The sequence below is a fragment of the Kryptolebias marmoratus genome, linkage group LG2 (assembly GCF_001649575.2).
Source record: "Kryptolebias marmoratus isolate JLee-2015 linkage group LG2, ASM164957v2, whole genome shotgun sequence".
In the NCBI taxonomy this organism is placed as follows: Eukaryota; Metazoa; Chordata; class Actinopteri; order Cyprinodontiformes; family Rivulidae; genus Kryptolebias; species Kryptolebias marmoratus.
In genome coordinates, this window is record NC_051431.1 from 22,453,595 (window position 1) to 22,469,056 (window position 15,462).

The 15,462-nt window shown below is 41.8% G+C and overlaps 1 protein-coding gene across 5 annotated transcripts in view; it reads left to right on the top strand.

Annotated features, from left to right (window-relative positions):
• Positions 1–15,462, top strand: part of igsf11 (immunoglobulin superfamily member 11) — a 148,484-nt gene that overhangs the window by 1,427 nt on the left and 131,595 nt on the right. The window lies entirely within an intron of this gene.

Below are 15,462 nucleotides of genomic sequence, written 5' to 3' on the forward strand. Positions count from 1 at the left end.
CCTCCAAGTTTAAACTATATACCCCCCTCTTTCTGTGTGCCCAAAGAGATCAGCCCTCCGCTCGCCAGACCGAGCAAACTCCAGTGTGAGTTCAGCAGATTTACGAACAGAGCGACTTGTTTAGGAGGAAGCTTCCCTCCTCTCTCGCGCCTTGCCGGAGAGCCACTTTGCTATAAATAAGTTCTGATGCAGCAGAGCCAGTATTGATTGTGGTCGTTTGTTGTGGCAGCAGATAACTGACCTCCACCTTATTCACGCTGTTGTCACAAGTCCGGTCAGATCAGTTCAGATGTGTGTATGTGGATTGTTTTGCATTTCTTTTTTTTTTCGTTTTACAATGTGACCATGAGACGATTCAGTTTCCAAACATATGATTTCAATTAAAGGTTTAGTATGGGTGCCATATTAATTTCAGGCTTTTAATGTTTTACTTGAATGGCTCTTTTTGCAGAGTAGTAGGATTATGCAACATACAACTTCAGTGATTGTAGAACAATAAACAAACTGGGTGAAGTTTGAATTTATTGTGGAATTTCTTTAATTCACACAGTCAAAAGTATACATAAAGGCTCAAAAATTATATTTGATTAAATGTTCCTTAGCAAGTTGCACCTGGACCACATATCTTTTGCATCCGTCAACGGACTTCTGGCATCATTCTGGCTGCAATGTCCATCCATCCATCCATCCATCCATCCATCCATCCATCCATCCATCCATCCATCCAGCCATCCATCCAGCCATCCATCCAGCCATCCATCCAGCCATCCATCCATCCATCCAGCCATCCATCCAGCCATCCAACCATCCATCCACTCTCTTTACCTGCTTCTCCTTTTTTGGGTCGCGGGGAGCTGGTTCCCGTCTGGCTGCAATCGGACCGCTCTAATTGACAGAACTGGCAGAATTCATTTAACGTGGCTGGTTTCCCGGCACAGACCTGTTTCACAGCCCACAAATTTCCAACAGGGCTGAGATCAGAGCTTTGGGAAGGCCATTCCAGAAGCTTCGCGTTAGCTTGATTTATCCAATCAGAAGCCAGCTGTGATGTGTGCTTGTCCTCTGAGAACACCCAACACTAGCTGTTATTTTGAGCTGAAGCTGAAGAAATTTGGAGTAACACGTCCCTTCATTATTCCATTCATGTCGTGCCATGCACCAGTGCCACAGCACGATGCTGCCCCCACCATGCTTGGCATTTGGTACAGTGTTCTTAAGTTTGAAAACCTCGTCTTAACTCCTCTAAACATACTTCTTGTCATTGTGGCCAAATAGCTCAATCGGTGTCTTGTCTGACTCTAAAAACTTTCTCCAGAAGACATTTGGCTTGTCCAGGTGGACAGCTACAAATTTCAGTCTCTTTTGGATCAGGGGCTTCTTCCTTGTCCCCCTCAGCCTATGGTGACGTAAAACTGGCTTCACTGTGGACAGAGACACTGGTGTCCCAGCAGTTTCCAGTTCAAGACAGGCTTGATGAGCCTTAGCGGTTCCTGAATTGTTCCTGAACGTCTCAATAAATGTCCTTTCATTTGAGGGCGAACAGTTTGGGTCTTCTTCAAGACCTTGGCAAAGCAGTGACACGTCTGAATAATTTGTACTTGTGTACAGTTGCTTAAACTGACAATCTTGGACTCTGATTTTGTTTTAGAAATGGATCCTGAAGACTTGCCAAACTTGAAATGAACAAAAATGTTCATTTTGATCCTCACAAAGTGCACCCTATTTATGTTTATGAAAAAAACATTGAAGTTGTATGTTATGTAAGAACTCTTCAAATATGTCAATAAATGTCCAAAACTAATATGACGTGGATGTAAACTTCTGACCCCAGCTACAGGACATTTAATCACTGTTTCTTTTCTGAAGTAGAAGGTATAACAGACATGGACAGGAGTCAGTCCAGTTCAACGCAGCTCTCAGCACCAGTCAGAGGACACTTCATGTCCCTGTCAGCCGTCACCGCTCCCCAGTTACACATAAATATTGCATCCTCTCCTCTGAGTTGGTTGTTAGTGAAGGGGAGCATCAGAAGAAAGTTTTTCAAAGTTGGAAGAATAAACAGCAAAGGCTCTATCCCAAACTGATCGGTTCAGCCCCCCCCCCCCCCACACACACACACACATGCTCCGGGCGATACCAGCACAGAGCCGCCTTGTTCACGACACCCTGATTTTTACCATTCACTCAGAATAGCGCTGCAGGGTGTGGCAGGCACCGATCAGGTTCAATCGATTCAGCAAATTAAATCCAAGCGGAGGTTGTGGCTCTGAACTTTTCAACGCCTCTCTCCCCACCACTTTTTTTTTTTTTCCTGATGGTGTGCATAACACACTCTTCTGGATATATTTCAAATTTGCATTCACAGGAACGTTCAAATTAGCCTCAAGGCTCAAATCCTGTTCTTTGCATGTTTAAAATCAAGAGCCCTGAGAACAAAAAAATAAAATTAAATAAAAAAAAGCATGAAAAATAAAAAGAGACAACATGGAGTGTTCCTCCAGCTCGTTGACATTCAGGGCAGTTGTGTCTGCATCAAAGCCCAAGTTCCGACCAAATCCCCCCCCTTCCCCGCCCCTCTTAGTTTCACTGTAAGCTTGTTAACCTTTGAGGCTCTGCTTAAAGTCCCAGCATGAAATTACGCAGCAGGCCTGGATTGTCTGTTGTGCTCAATCTTGTTCTGTTCGCAGAATGGATTTCTCCAACAATAGATCACCGGAATATAATTTCCTGCGCTCACGTTTTACAGCATTTTGGTGATCAACCTCGAGTTTTTCTATTAACCACAGCGCACTGCAGTGGAGAAAAAAGAAACGCGCATAGCTTTTTTACTGGGCGTACTGCGCCTTAAATCTGTTTATTTTCTGTTCAGTTTAACAAATGAACACATCATTCTTTGAAGGAATGCATATCACCCACTGCCTTTCATGTAAGTGTTTTAGTGAGCTCATTTTACGTTGTGACATGACGGAGGTATAGCTGTGTTTTTGGTCAGACCTCCAAAATAACATTACGCACACTCGATAAAGTATCTTGCAGGATTTCACTGGGAGTATGTGTTGTGAACGACTCTCAGCTACGACCACGCTAAATCTCAGCTCAATATCTGCAAAACTGAGTTATGGTTATCTTTGTGTAGGCCAAAGTCGATTGCTTGTGGCAGCCATCTTGAACTGGGTTGACTCCAAAAGTTAATCAGTTGTAGTGGTACATCCAATTAATACTTCCTGAAGGTTTCGTTAAAATCCATTTTGAAATTCATGAGATATTTTGCTAACAGACAAGCAGGATGGACTCCAACAGTGAATGCTAAAGCTTTAGGTAAAGATGTCAAGCAATGTGTTTCGCTCATAGTATGAGTTAAGGACAATGCTCACCTACTACCACACCACACTTTAGCTCAGTATCTGTAAAATTCTTTCAGTTTGAACCATTTTTGTGTTTTCTGAGGTCACTTGGCTGTGTTGGCCATCTTAATCAATCAGCTGTAGATGTTAACGTAATGATTATTTTCTCAAAGGTTTAATTAAAAAGCAGTTTAGTGCTTCATGAGATATTTTGCTAACAACAGAGTTGTTTCCAACAGTTAATGGATAAGTTTTAAATGCAGACTTCATGCAATCTGGCAGCACTCAGAGCACAAGTTGGGGATCAGTCTCAGCTACTACCACACCAGATTTTATCTCAGCAGCTGCAAAACTAACTGAATTACGGCCATTTTTGTGTTTTGATTTTAGAGGGAAGCGTTAAAGATGCTCAGCGGCCCTTCAAACCATGCTCCATTTCTGTAACCCATATTTGATTTTTATATATATATATTCGAAAGCCCACATAACTTAATATGTCCTCTCATCCTGCTAATGCAGAATATGATGAAAAAATAATAATAATCCACTCTGTGTAATTCTCATCTGCTAAGTAGTGTTTTTTTTTTTTTTTTCCCCTCCTCTTTCCGCCCGCTGCTAAAAAGGAGCAGCTGGAACAAGAGTGTTGGACAGATGGAACTTTCCACCTCGATTATTTTCCCCACCGCTAAAAATAGCCTCTCAAAAAATTAAAAGACCTCCGGGACCTCTTTGGAGAGTGCGTGCGCACGTGTGCGCCCGTTCGAGCGACGGGGAGAACTTCAGACGACGCCGTCCCCTCGGATGATGGCAGCCGTGGCCGTCCGGGGAGGGAGAATGAATAAATGATGGGCAGATATTTGGAGGAGAGACCAGCGCAGCATTTGCACAGTCCCCCGGTCTCTTAAGCACACATTCAGCTAAGCCCCGAAGAGTCAGCGGGCTGCTCAGTACTTGGCCCGGCATCAAAAGGAGAAAAACGAAAAAAAAAAGAAAAAAACATCTGATGTGGTCAGTTCACAGAGGTTTGGAGGGGGAAGTTGGGGGCTTGGGGCTTTGAGGCCTTCGGGGGTGGGTCGTACCTTTAATCAGACTGAGGTTAACATGAGTAAGTTATGAGCATGCAGGGAGGAGGCCGAGGCAGCAGCAGGGCTGTTGTCGGCCGTGGTTTTCGCTGCGTTTAGGTTGGATAATGAAACGGAGTTCTGGAGAAAACAAAAGGCTTGTCTGGAGGCGGTCGGTGCGCCTGTCAGTCAAACCCGCTTCACACAGGGACTTGTTGTTTAAAGTGCAGCAAACGCTTTGCTTTCCGCTGCAGGTTCACCCACTTCAGATAAGAATCGGTTAAGAAGACGCCGCATAGAACAATAAGATCTCTTCCTCAGTCAGTCAATGAAGATTCAGTCATGGAAAAATAATTGCCAATTCTTTTTCAGTTTTGGGGTGTTATCTATCAGGGCATAAAAAAATGACCTGTTTTTTTTACCAGGTTCTAAAATATTCAAATCTAACCTCAAGGGCGCAAAAACACACGTCAGATTCCACCGTGGTGTTGTTCCTTCAACAAAAATGAAGCCAAAATGGAAAAGCTGTATGTGGCAAAACCAAGCTCATTCTTGCTGCTTTCATAAGATTGAAGAGGTTCAGTGGCAGCCATCTGCTGCTGATTAAATGTATTGATTAACTGATAATCATCTGTGTCACTACAGCTATAAAAGCAGGAGTTTTGGCAGCTTTGCTGCTCTGGAGCAGACAGTTGTTTGTTAGCACAATGCCAAGGAGGAAAGTAATCAGCAATGACTTTAGAAAAACAACTGTTGACGCCCATCAGTCAGATGAGACCAAAGTAGAGGTTTACCCATAATGCACAGTGGCATGTTTGGAGAAAACCAAACACAGCATATCAGCACAAACACCTCATACCAGCTGTTAAACACGGTAGTGGAGGTGTGATGATTTGGGTTTATTTTACAGCCTTGTTACCTGGGCTCCTTGCAGTCAGAGAGTCGACCATGAACTCCTCTGTAGACCAAACGATCCTAGAGTCAAATAGGAGACCCACAGCTGAAACTGGGACCGAACTGGGTCATGGTGCAACAGAACAATGATTCCAAACACAGCAGCTAATCTACAACAGAACGACTCAAAAAGAAAACAATCAAGATCCTGCAATGGTTCAAAGTTTACACCTCAACCTGACTGAAATGCTGTGGTGGGACGTTAAGAGAGACGTTAAGAGAGCTGTGCAGAAACAAATGTCTGCAAACCTCAGTAAACTGAAGTAATAGTATAAAGAAGAGTGGGACAAAATTCCTCCACAATATGAGAAACTGAACAAGTTGTTGAACCATGAGGTGGACTTACTGTTCACACAGCTTTCGCACTTTGGTTTAGTTTTAGTTTCATAAATCATGGCTGAGTCTGTTGTGTGTTTTTGTACCCTTGAGGTGAGTTGTGGAGAATTTTGGAACCTGGTAAAGACTAGATCATTTTTATTTTGTCCTGATATGTAAAACCCAAAAACTGAAAGACGTTGGACTTTCTTTTTCCCCAAGACTGCGATGGACTTGCGACCCCCCGCATCTCGAAGAGTGACTGCTGGACATAATCATCAGCTTCCCGCCACCGGGGAAAGGAAAAGCGGGTAAAGAAAATGGATGGATGGGTGGATGTGTGTGCAGTGGCACAGTCATGTTTTAGTGTCTTATATTTTGAACGTAAGCACCAAAATGATGATGCCGTTCAGAAAAAAAACTCATGCTTGACTTTCCATAATGATGTCTGTGTCTGTGCGATGCTGTGACAGGTTGTAAATTTTAAACGAAAGTAACTTTTACCTTGATTTTTTTTATACCCCTCTCCTTTCTGGCATCTCTGGAAGTGTGTGTGCCGAGCCCGGAGCTTATACATATTTAAAGTGAATGTCTTCTGTGTGTCAGGGCGCCGTGAAGATCCTACCCTTGGAATGATCAGTTGTGCTTTGCTGGCTCCTGAGGGCTAACAGGACGCTCGCTGTCAGCACCTGCACATCACATCAGTGTCTCAGGAGAAGTTAGCTTCACAAAGATACAACACTGAGTCGATCACCTTTAAATGTACAGGACCTCAGGGTCAGATTTGCCCTCTTATGTGGCTCACAGAACCCTTACCTTCACATAAAACCAGTCATTTTTAATACTTGAATGCTTAAACTGTCAGTGACTGAACCAAAAGTTCTGCATGGATAAAAAAAAAAGGAGAAAAATTTCTTTCATTCAGAAAATATGAGCTACTTTATGCCTTCAGGTGAGCAGTTTGAACTGTAGGTGTCCATACTGTGATCAGACATACTGTGTCTCCCCAGTGTAAATATTACAAAAATACCCGTTTAGATTTAAAGTCGGTAATTTACCTTAACTCCTTCTTTTAAAAGCAGTGGGAACTGAGTCAAAATGATACACCCACACTTGAGTAACAGCCTTATTTATCTTCATAAACCTGACAAAAATAGTGCTCTTCTCTTTATCTTCGGGGCACCCGCTCCAACTTTCACGTCCGTAACAATCCATGTTAATTGACTTATAATTCACAGGAGCCCCCTCCCCTCCACACACATGGCACCCCTCGCTTCCTTGTGTGTTTGTGATATATTGCTGCTCTCAGTCCGTGACTGCCAAAGGCTCGTTAAGTTGTTCGCTGTTGTTAACGAGAATAGTTGCTGTGTTTATCACTGAGGGCCTCTGTGAGCGCAGATCAATGGAGAAGGAAATCCTCCCGAGCACATCATTCCCACAGGTGTGTGTGCGCTGACAGACAGGCTGTTTGTGCTGGTGGCGGCGGGGTGAGGGTGGGAGTTATTCCCCCAAGCACATAAATTTACAGCTGATCCCAAAGGATTAAGGTTTCCCCCACACCATAATGACCTCGTTAGTTCGATCCACCAATCACAAATCACCGGGCCAAATTGTGTTGAACGTTCATGAAGCAATTCAGCTACAACTTTATTCCCCATCGATTGCCTTGGTTAGATACACATCACGATAAAGTGAAAAAAAGGAGAAATAAATTTTCCTGTCTGAAGCTAAATCATCCAAAGAATTAAAGTGATTATTAAAAACAAAAATATATGAATGTTGCCTATCGAAACACTATATTATTGGTCACAACCAAATGATGTAAAGCCACGTCTTTCAGTCAAAGATTAAAATAAAGTGGGTTAAAAAGTATTCAAAATGCATAATAATGGGTAAGATTTCAGTAAATATAAAGTGTAAAACAAATGTCAAAGCAATAGCAGTAAGGATAAAGTTTAAGTTCAGGCAAAGCATTAAATTTATATCTGAGTGAGGTCTAAAACATCTCCGGCTTTTAATCATTCATCCGGTTCAACAACCTGTCAGATCCTAAACCTTACTCTGCTGATTCCTCTGTTTACTTAAGGGGCAAAGTCCTAAAAGCTTCTGAAAAGTTGCTGGTATTTCTGAGCTACTTTAGCTTCAGTTTTGTACAAAAAAAAGAAAAAAAAAAGAGGAAGTGATGACATGTCATCCATCTTCATCGTCACTCTCTGTGACTTCTGCACCTTTTGTCTCTGATGCTTTGGTTTGCTTGTCTTGCTGGGGGCTGTCTGCACGCCACTCTGGAGGTTCAGATGATTTAGTTTGAAATAAAAATGTTTTCAGACTTCCTATATTAAAAGCCTAGCGTTCTTGATGGATGTATACCACTCACCACCTTTTATGCCAGTGTTTTAAGCTCAGATCATCTTGCGATGAGAAATGATGGCGTTACAGCTCTTTTAGTCAACCATGTCAATTATATGTTCGATCACATGTGATGGTGTGAGATCTGTTAGCGCTCAGAGTTTGTGTTGAGGATGACTCTAAGCTCCTACCATATCAAACCTTAGCTGAAAGTCTGTAAAACTGACTAGGTCAAAGCCATGTTTGTGTTGGCTGAGATTGGTTAGCTGTGGTGACCATCTTGAAATGGATTGACTTCAAAAATTAAAATCCATTGCACATGTCCATCAAATGATTACTTTCTGAAAATTTTATTCAAACCTGTCCTATGGTTTATGAAACAGTTTCATTAAATTCCATCCAGTGGTTCATGGGATATTTTGCTAACAGACAAGCAGAGTTGATGCTTATAGTTAATACCAAGGTTTTAAGCAACTATACCCTGCAGTGAGGAGCGTTTGGAGTATGTGTTGGGCATTAGTCTCAGCTACCACCACACCAAATTCTAGCTCAATATGTGTAAAATTGACCGAGTTGTAGCCATTTTGGGGTTTGCTAAAGTCTCTTAGCTGTGGCCGCCATCTTGAATTGAATTGACTCCAAAAGTCATTAAGTTTGTAGATGCACATTCAGTGGTTACTTTCTGAGAGTTTCATTAAAGAATGTGCAGTAGCTCCTGAGATATTTTGCTAATATGACAAACAAACACGTGCACACAGACATGCGATAAAGTTACAGCTGGTGGCTCGTGTAGAAGAAGCATTACTGCCTAAACGAAGACTCGTCACAGCATTTCTCATCAGGTCTAAAACAAACCCTCCTCTGCTCGTTTGGAGGAAACAGGCAGTCTCTTCTCAGTCTGCTGCGGCAGACAGCTACTTGTGTTTACTGAAGGCTGAGAGGACAGATGCAGATTCAGCTGTGGGTTTGGTTTTTAAGGACAAAGCTTCCTCATGCCAAAGCATCCTGAAGCAAGGACTATATATATATATATATATATATATATATACATATTGGTATTTTCAGCTCTACTCTCTGGAGTACATGCGGCCTTGCGCCACTAATTTAAAATCGACTGGTAATCGATTCCATCCAACGATTAAATGAGCTCAGAGCGCTTGATGAACCCAGGAGCTGAACTGGTGTCACACTGAGAGACAAAAACACATCCTGTGACCTTCTCTGGCTGCGTGCTGCCGCTCCTCGCCTTCTGTCTTGAGCACAAAATTGTTCAAGCTCCGAAACTACAATGAAGATAATTTCATGTAGCTGAATATAATTCAGTAAATTGCATACTCTTAAACTTGTTTGTGCCTGTGCGTAATGACTGCTCGGTGCTCAGCGGAGGCCACAAATTACCTTTCTTTTTAGTTTTTAAAAGCCTCCGAGAGCCAAAGCTTTCAGACACAAGGCTGCTTCAAACATAATGGGAAACCAGAAGCAATGGGAAGCTTCTAGCGGCCGTGTTTACAGTCTTTGTTGTTGAGGAAATTTACTTGATCATGCTTTTATCCCACATAGTCACATGTGAGCGAGAAATCCCTCGTGGCATCTTTCAAAATGAACCAATCCAGCATTTCTGAAAGCAGTCGGGGTGTAGATGACCGAAGCCTGGAGCCCTGCGCTTGTTGCTCTGACGCTCAGAGATGTTGAACAATGAACAAAGTCAAAAATGCTGAATAGTGCAAAGAAAAAGAGACCAGCGAGGAACAAAGTGAAAAAAAAGGGACAGATTCTCTTGCATTAAATATGCTCACGGCTCTTCAGTGCCGTTGGTAATTCATAAAGTGGCTGCTGGGGTAAAACGTGGCTGCCTTATTTCTTCTCTCTTTTTTTTTTTTTTACCGTGCCCTGCCTCTGCTCGCTGTAGCTTTAACTGTACCCAGAATCATCAAGAATGACGCTTAATAAGGCAGCAGGGTGCTAAAAAAGAACATTTTGGTTTCATATGGTTCAGTAATTAATTGCTAGGATGTGGGAACAGATGCTAGTAGTCACACCCTGATGGAAATAATTTTAGCTTAATTAAAAAAAAAAAACATGAGAAAGATGACTATTATTAACTAAACAATAATATTTAATGAAAACTCAAGAAGCTTTGGAGTGCGCCAAAGCAGCCCAAAATTCCAGCATACATAATTTTTCCTCTATAAAACTCAACAATAATATGTGACTTAAGGCCAAAACGCACAGGTGTGGTGTGAAGGGCATCAAATACGAAACCTTCAATATTTCCACTATTGACCCCTACACCGGCAGTGGCTGGCCATCGACCAACACGTCCAGTAATATTTCTTGACATTGTTCTATTTTCAAGAGTTGATGCTCCTAAAAACACGTTTTTATGTTTTTACTGGCTCCCTGCGTGGACATCCGGGTTCCCATAGTAGGTCTTCTTCTATGATTTGTTTTTGGACAGTTCTTCTTCTCTTGTTTAGATGTAACATTGCATCATATCACTTTACCTTTTCGTAATAATATAGGATAACAAAATGTCAATAAGTGTAAAGAGAACCGAGATCAATAGAGGTAACCATTAAGGTCTCTTGAAGGTAACCATGATAACTGCACACCTGTGACTCTCACTCTCTGACAACACTCTTCACGAGACTGGCAGACAGAAAAGCAGACTACAAAGTTAACCACATGACACATGAACTTTTACGTGTCTACATAGTTTTAGTTAGGATTTATGACAAGTTAAAAAAAAAAAGACCCTTCACTTTCAGTTTTCAGGAGAGAATTCTGACCTCAGATACAATGAAAGTCATTGAGAGTTTGGATGTGCGCCTTCTTGACTCTAGTGGAATTGAAGGGAAGACCATAAGTCCTACAGCAGGGAAAAAACACGTAAGTTGAAAGTAGACAAATTGCCCACATTTTGATGAATAAAAGAAGTGAAACATTTGTGAGAGTAAGAGTTTGTTTTTAAAGATTATGGATAGGTTGGGCTTCTCAATAGAATGTGTGACATCATCATACTGTGAGTTGACAATTTTTTCTCTAAAAATCATAAAACTTAAACTGCTAGTGTATGAAAATGCTAAAAATGGCTGAATAATAATGACAAAAACAAAGGCAGTGTTGTAAATCGGTAACTTACATTTTTAAAGTATGTTTATAACTAAGATAAATCAGAAGCGACACACTGACTTCCTGATTAAAATTTCAGCATTTCCCAAAGGAAATTGGTAAATGGCTTAATTTATACAGGGCCTTTATCCGAAGTGCATCACTGTGACCCTCTGAGGTATTTTGGGATTTCTTCTCTCCACCAAGGACGCTTTGGAGACAGAAGGAGCTTTGGATCAGAACAGGTGGAACCGCTCCATCTGCTGAGCCTCAGCCTCCACACAAGCCAAGAAAAGGGCTGCAGAAAATCTCAACATACTGTTCAGATTAATTACTACAAAGTCAACAAACAAAATGACTGTTTGCCTAATGATCCGCGTGCTGCGCCAGTGTTGACTTTTCACTTTAATCAGTGGTGATACTAACTTCTTGTACTCAGAGGTAATTGATGTGCCAACATTCAGTTGTTTGGGGATTTCAATCAGTACTTGAGTGGGTGAAATTTTCCATAACTGATATGAAGAACCATCAAAACACAGGTAATTAGACCAGAGTGTTAAAAAAAACAAAACCTGAATCCCTCTTGGCTGACTAGGTTGCTGAGTAGCAGTCTGATTTTGAGTACCTCTTTTCTTCTGTCTTGTTATACTTCATCTCTCTCAAAGTTGATGCAGGTCCATTTTCTCTCTCTATTTTCATCACAGCCTTTATTCCTCGGTGTCTATAGCCTCCTTGTGACGATGCATTTGAGTCAGTCCTTTTACTTAACATCACCTTGTTTTATTTCCTGCTCTTTTTTCCCTTTTTTTTTCACCCTCAATTTCACTCCGTTCCTCGCTTTCACACAGTCGAAATATCTCTCCCTGCCTCTCTATTGCCTTCCTCCATCCTCCCACACACACTCCGCAGGCTCACACATGAGTTTCCAGGGATGAGGCGAGACAAAAACATGGTCCTCGGTTGTCCCGTCCTTTGCAGACAGCGAGTGAGCTTGTCAGATGTGATGCGTGCGAACAGCCAAGAGGAGCGGCACATCACTGTATGGGCACACAATGAAAGGGAGGGAGATCCCATCTGTGCAGCGTTACAGCACACTTCACCGTGTCGTTGCCCCCGCTGCTTCCAAAAAGAACAGGAGGGGAGTGGGGGGGGGTGCACCAGGTGGGACTTTGACAACGTGGGAAGCATTCATACAGACACACATTCAGAGGACATCACTTTTAACAGACATATGCTGAAACTGCGTTCACGCAGACATATACGGACACACCGTTGGGCGCCAATAGGCGTGCAATGGAGCATGGCGACGCACGGAAACAAAAAGATACACCTGAGGCCTGAAACAACTTCACACAGCATTACTCACAGTTTCTGTGGTTCAGAATCTTTTCTCATCGTGCCAAATCACAGCCTCAATGATGATGTGATGTGCACCACTTTGTGGACAAAGTCAGCTTGTGGTCAATGAGCTGTAGCATAGACTGGGGAGCAATTTTTCTGTAACTTACATCATGTTCCATAAATTCAAGCAAATGGTCATATATGGATGGTACTGTATAATACACACCAGTAGTTTATGTGATGAATTTCTGTGATGTTGTTTAATTTAGCCTGTTTTGAATTTACCTGAGTTCCTTGTTCAGTGTTTTCTAGATTTTGCCCATTTTCTCTGTTTTTTTTCTTCAGTCACCTGTCTTGTGTTTCCATGACTATTGTTTCCTCAGCTCCACAATCACTCATTCATTACACTTAGTGCTCATTAGTTCCTCCCAGGTGTTCTCATTCAGTGATCATCCGGGTGATTTTTAACCCATCCTCTGTTGATCCTGTTTATTTATGTGAGACCTGGTTCTTCAAGTTCATGTCTGCAGGTCTTCGAGTTCTGCAGAAGCCTATTAATCACACATTCATTACAATCAGGTGTGACAAAGCAGAGAAACATCTAAAACATGCAAGATAGTAGCCCTCCAGGACCAGGATTGGACACCACTGTTCTAGAGCGTAGCTGGATCTGCATCTGGACGTTGTCTGAATTGGTCGCGCCTGGATGGAGCCTGGGTGTTTGTGTAATCACAGTTGTAGAAAGTAGCATTGTTGTGGGAAAGTCTAGAGAATGGTGAGGGTATAGGACAGGTTCTCATGAACACAGAAAACAGTGGAGAAATCAAAGGCTGAGCATTTCTTGAAGGAATGCATATCACCCACTGCACTTAATGTCAGTGTTAGACTCGTCTTATGTTGACAAAGGACAGACCTGAAGCTGCTTTGACCAAACCTTGAAAAATACATTATACATGATCTCATGCAGCCCACGTGGGCTTTCTCTGGGTTCCTCCCACAGACCAAAAACATGCATGTTAGGTTCACTGGTAACTCTAAAATTGCCACTAGGTGTGAGTGAGAGCGTGAATGGTTGTTTGTCTCGTCTGTCTCTGTGTGTCCCTGTGATGGACTTGCGACCTGTCTAGGGTGCTCTCTGCCTCTCACACAGTGACTGCTGGAGATAGGCACCAGCTCTCCACGACCCGGAAAGGAGAAGCAGGTAAAAGAAAATGGATGGATGATCTCATGTAACCCATGTGGGTTTTCTCTTGGTACTCTGGTTTCCTCCCACAGACCAAAAACATGCATGTTAGGTTCATTGGTATCTCTAAATTGTCCCTAGGTGTGAGTGAGAGCATGAATGATTGTCTGTCTCCTTTGCCTCTATGTGGCTCTGTGGTGGACTTGCGACCTGTCCTGGGTGTCCCCTGCTTCTCACACAGTGACTGCTGGAGATAGACACCAACTCCCAGCGACCCGGAAAGAAAAAGCGGGTAAAAAAAAAATTAATGGATGATCTTATGCAATATTGCGAGATGTATGAGAGTATGTGTTGTGAATAACTCTGTCACTACCACATCAAATTTTAGCTCAATATCTGTAAAGCTTACTGAGTTACAGCTATGAGACATGGATATCAGGACCACCAGATGCTTCTGTGCCCCCTCCAACTTTTAATCCATGCCTCTGCTGTATTATCTTGTTTCCTCTTTCTGATGGCCTGGAGGGGGCTGGAGAAACACAGTCCAGTGTGCGACAAATTGCCTCGGACTGTTTTTGTCATGTACTCAATCTGTGTGACCACTCAGCCTCAGTTAACTGCAGTGCCAGAAACTGGGAGGCCAAATTCATCGTTTAGCCAACAAAAACACAAATGACTTACCCATCTAGATACACAAAATGGCACGCTAAAAAGGTCCTCATCCAAGCTTCTCTTAACTGATTAATATCTTAGGGAAATTGCGTACACTTAACTGATAAAGACAGAAAGTGGTGACCAACCCCAGTGGTACACTGAAAGTTGGCACTCTGTTTCTCCAAAAAAAGAATTTAGGTAGATCTAAAGCATCAAGCAAACATGATACAATATTAGAATGTTGATTCATGTTACTGTTACTGAGAAGAGAAGGAATTCTGTTGTTTTTGATTCATATTTAGAAGACGTGGATAAGAGAAATTCAAATGAAGTGTCCACAAAAAGAAAATTATCTATTGTTGTCCAAAAATGTTTATACGCTAAGTCAAGGTAGTTTATTTCTGTTCCAGATAAGACTGGATACACGTTACAAGAATGGCAATTATCCTAGTAGGTTTCCATTACACAAACATCTGCTGCTGAAATATCGCTATGACCAACATAGCTTATTCTGACATCTTCTAGTGTAGATTATTCTCCTCAAACCAGTTAATAGGAACATGTTTGATTTATATTTCTTTTTTGTAGCGTTTCCAAAACACCTTCGCAAATTGTCTTCACTTGTAACCAAAAACTCAACCAATGCCTCGATAGAGTGTTTACTGTCCACTTTCACTAATACAGCAGTAACAAAATCACTTAGGATCAATGCATGGTCGTCCTCCTTTTCCACAAAAGAGGCTTTTGTCACCTAAAGGCTAACGGTGCCCCTCATTTATTTTAACTGATGTTTTCTGTTAAAGTTGCTCTGAGAGGTAAAGCCTTCTTAATCTCCCCATGTTCTCAAGCTATCTGAAAACATTTTGCAATTAAGATAAAGAGATGCAGCAGAAAAACATTAATGGAAACTAAACCTGAATGCAATCCTCGAAAACACTTTAACCTTGTCAAATGAAAAAAAAGAAAAAAAAGAACAATCCTGTGATTTTTACCTTGAAGCAAACATGGTAATTGACTTTATTCGAGGAATAAATGTCTTAAACAGGACAAACATAACTTCGTCCATTTTTAATACAGTATTTGTGCAACTTGCAGCTAAAAGGGTAACATTTTGAAAAACATACCTCATACTTTCCATTCATATTCTGCT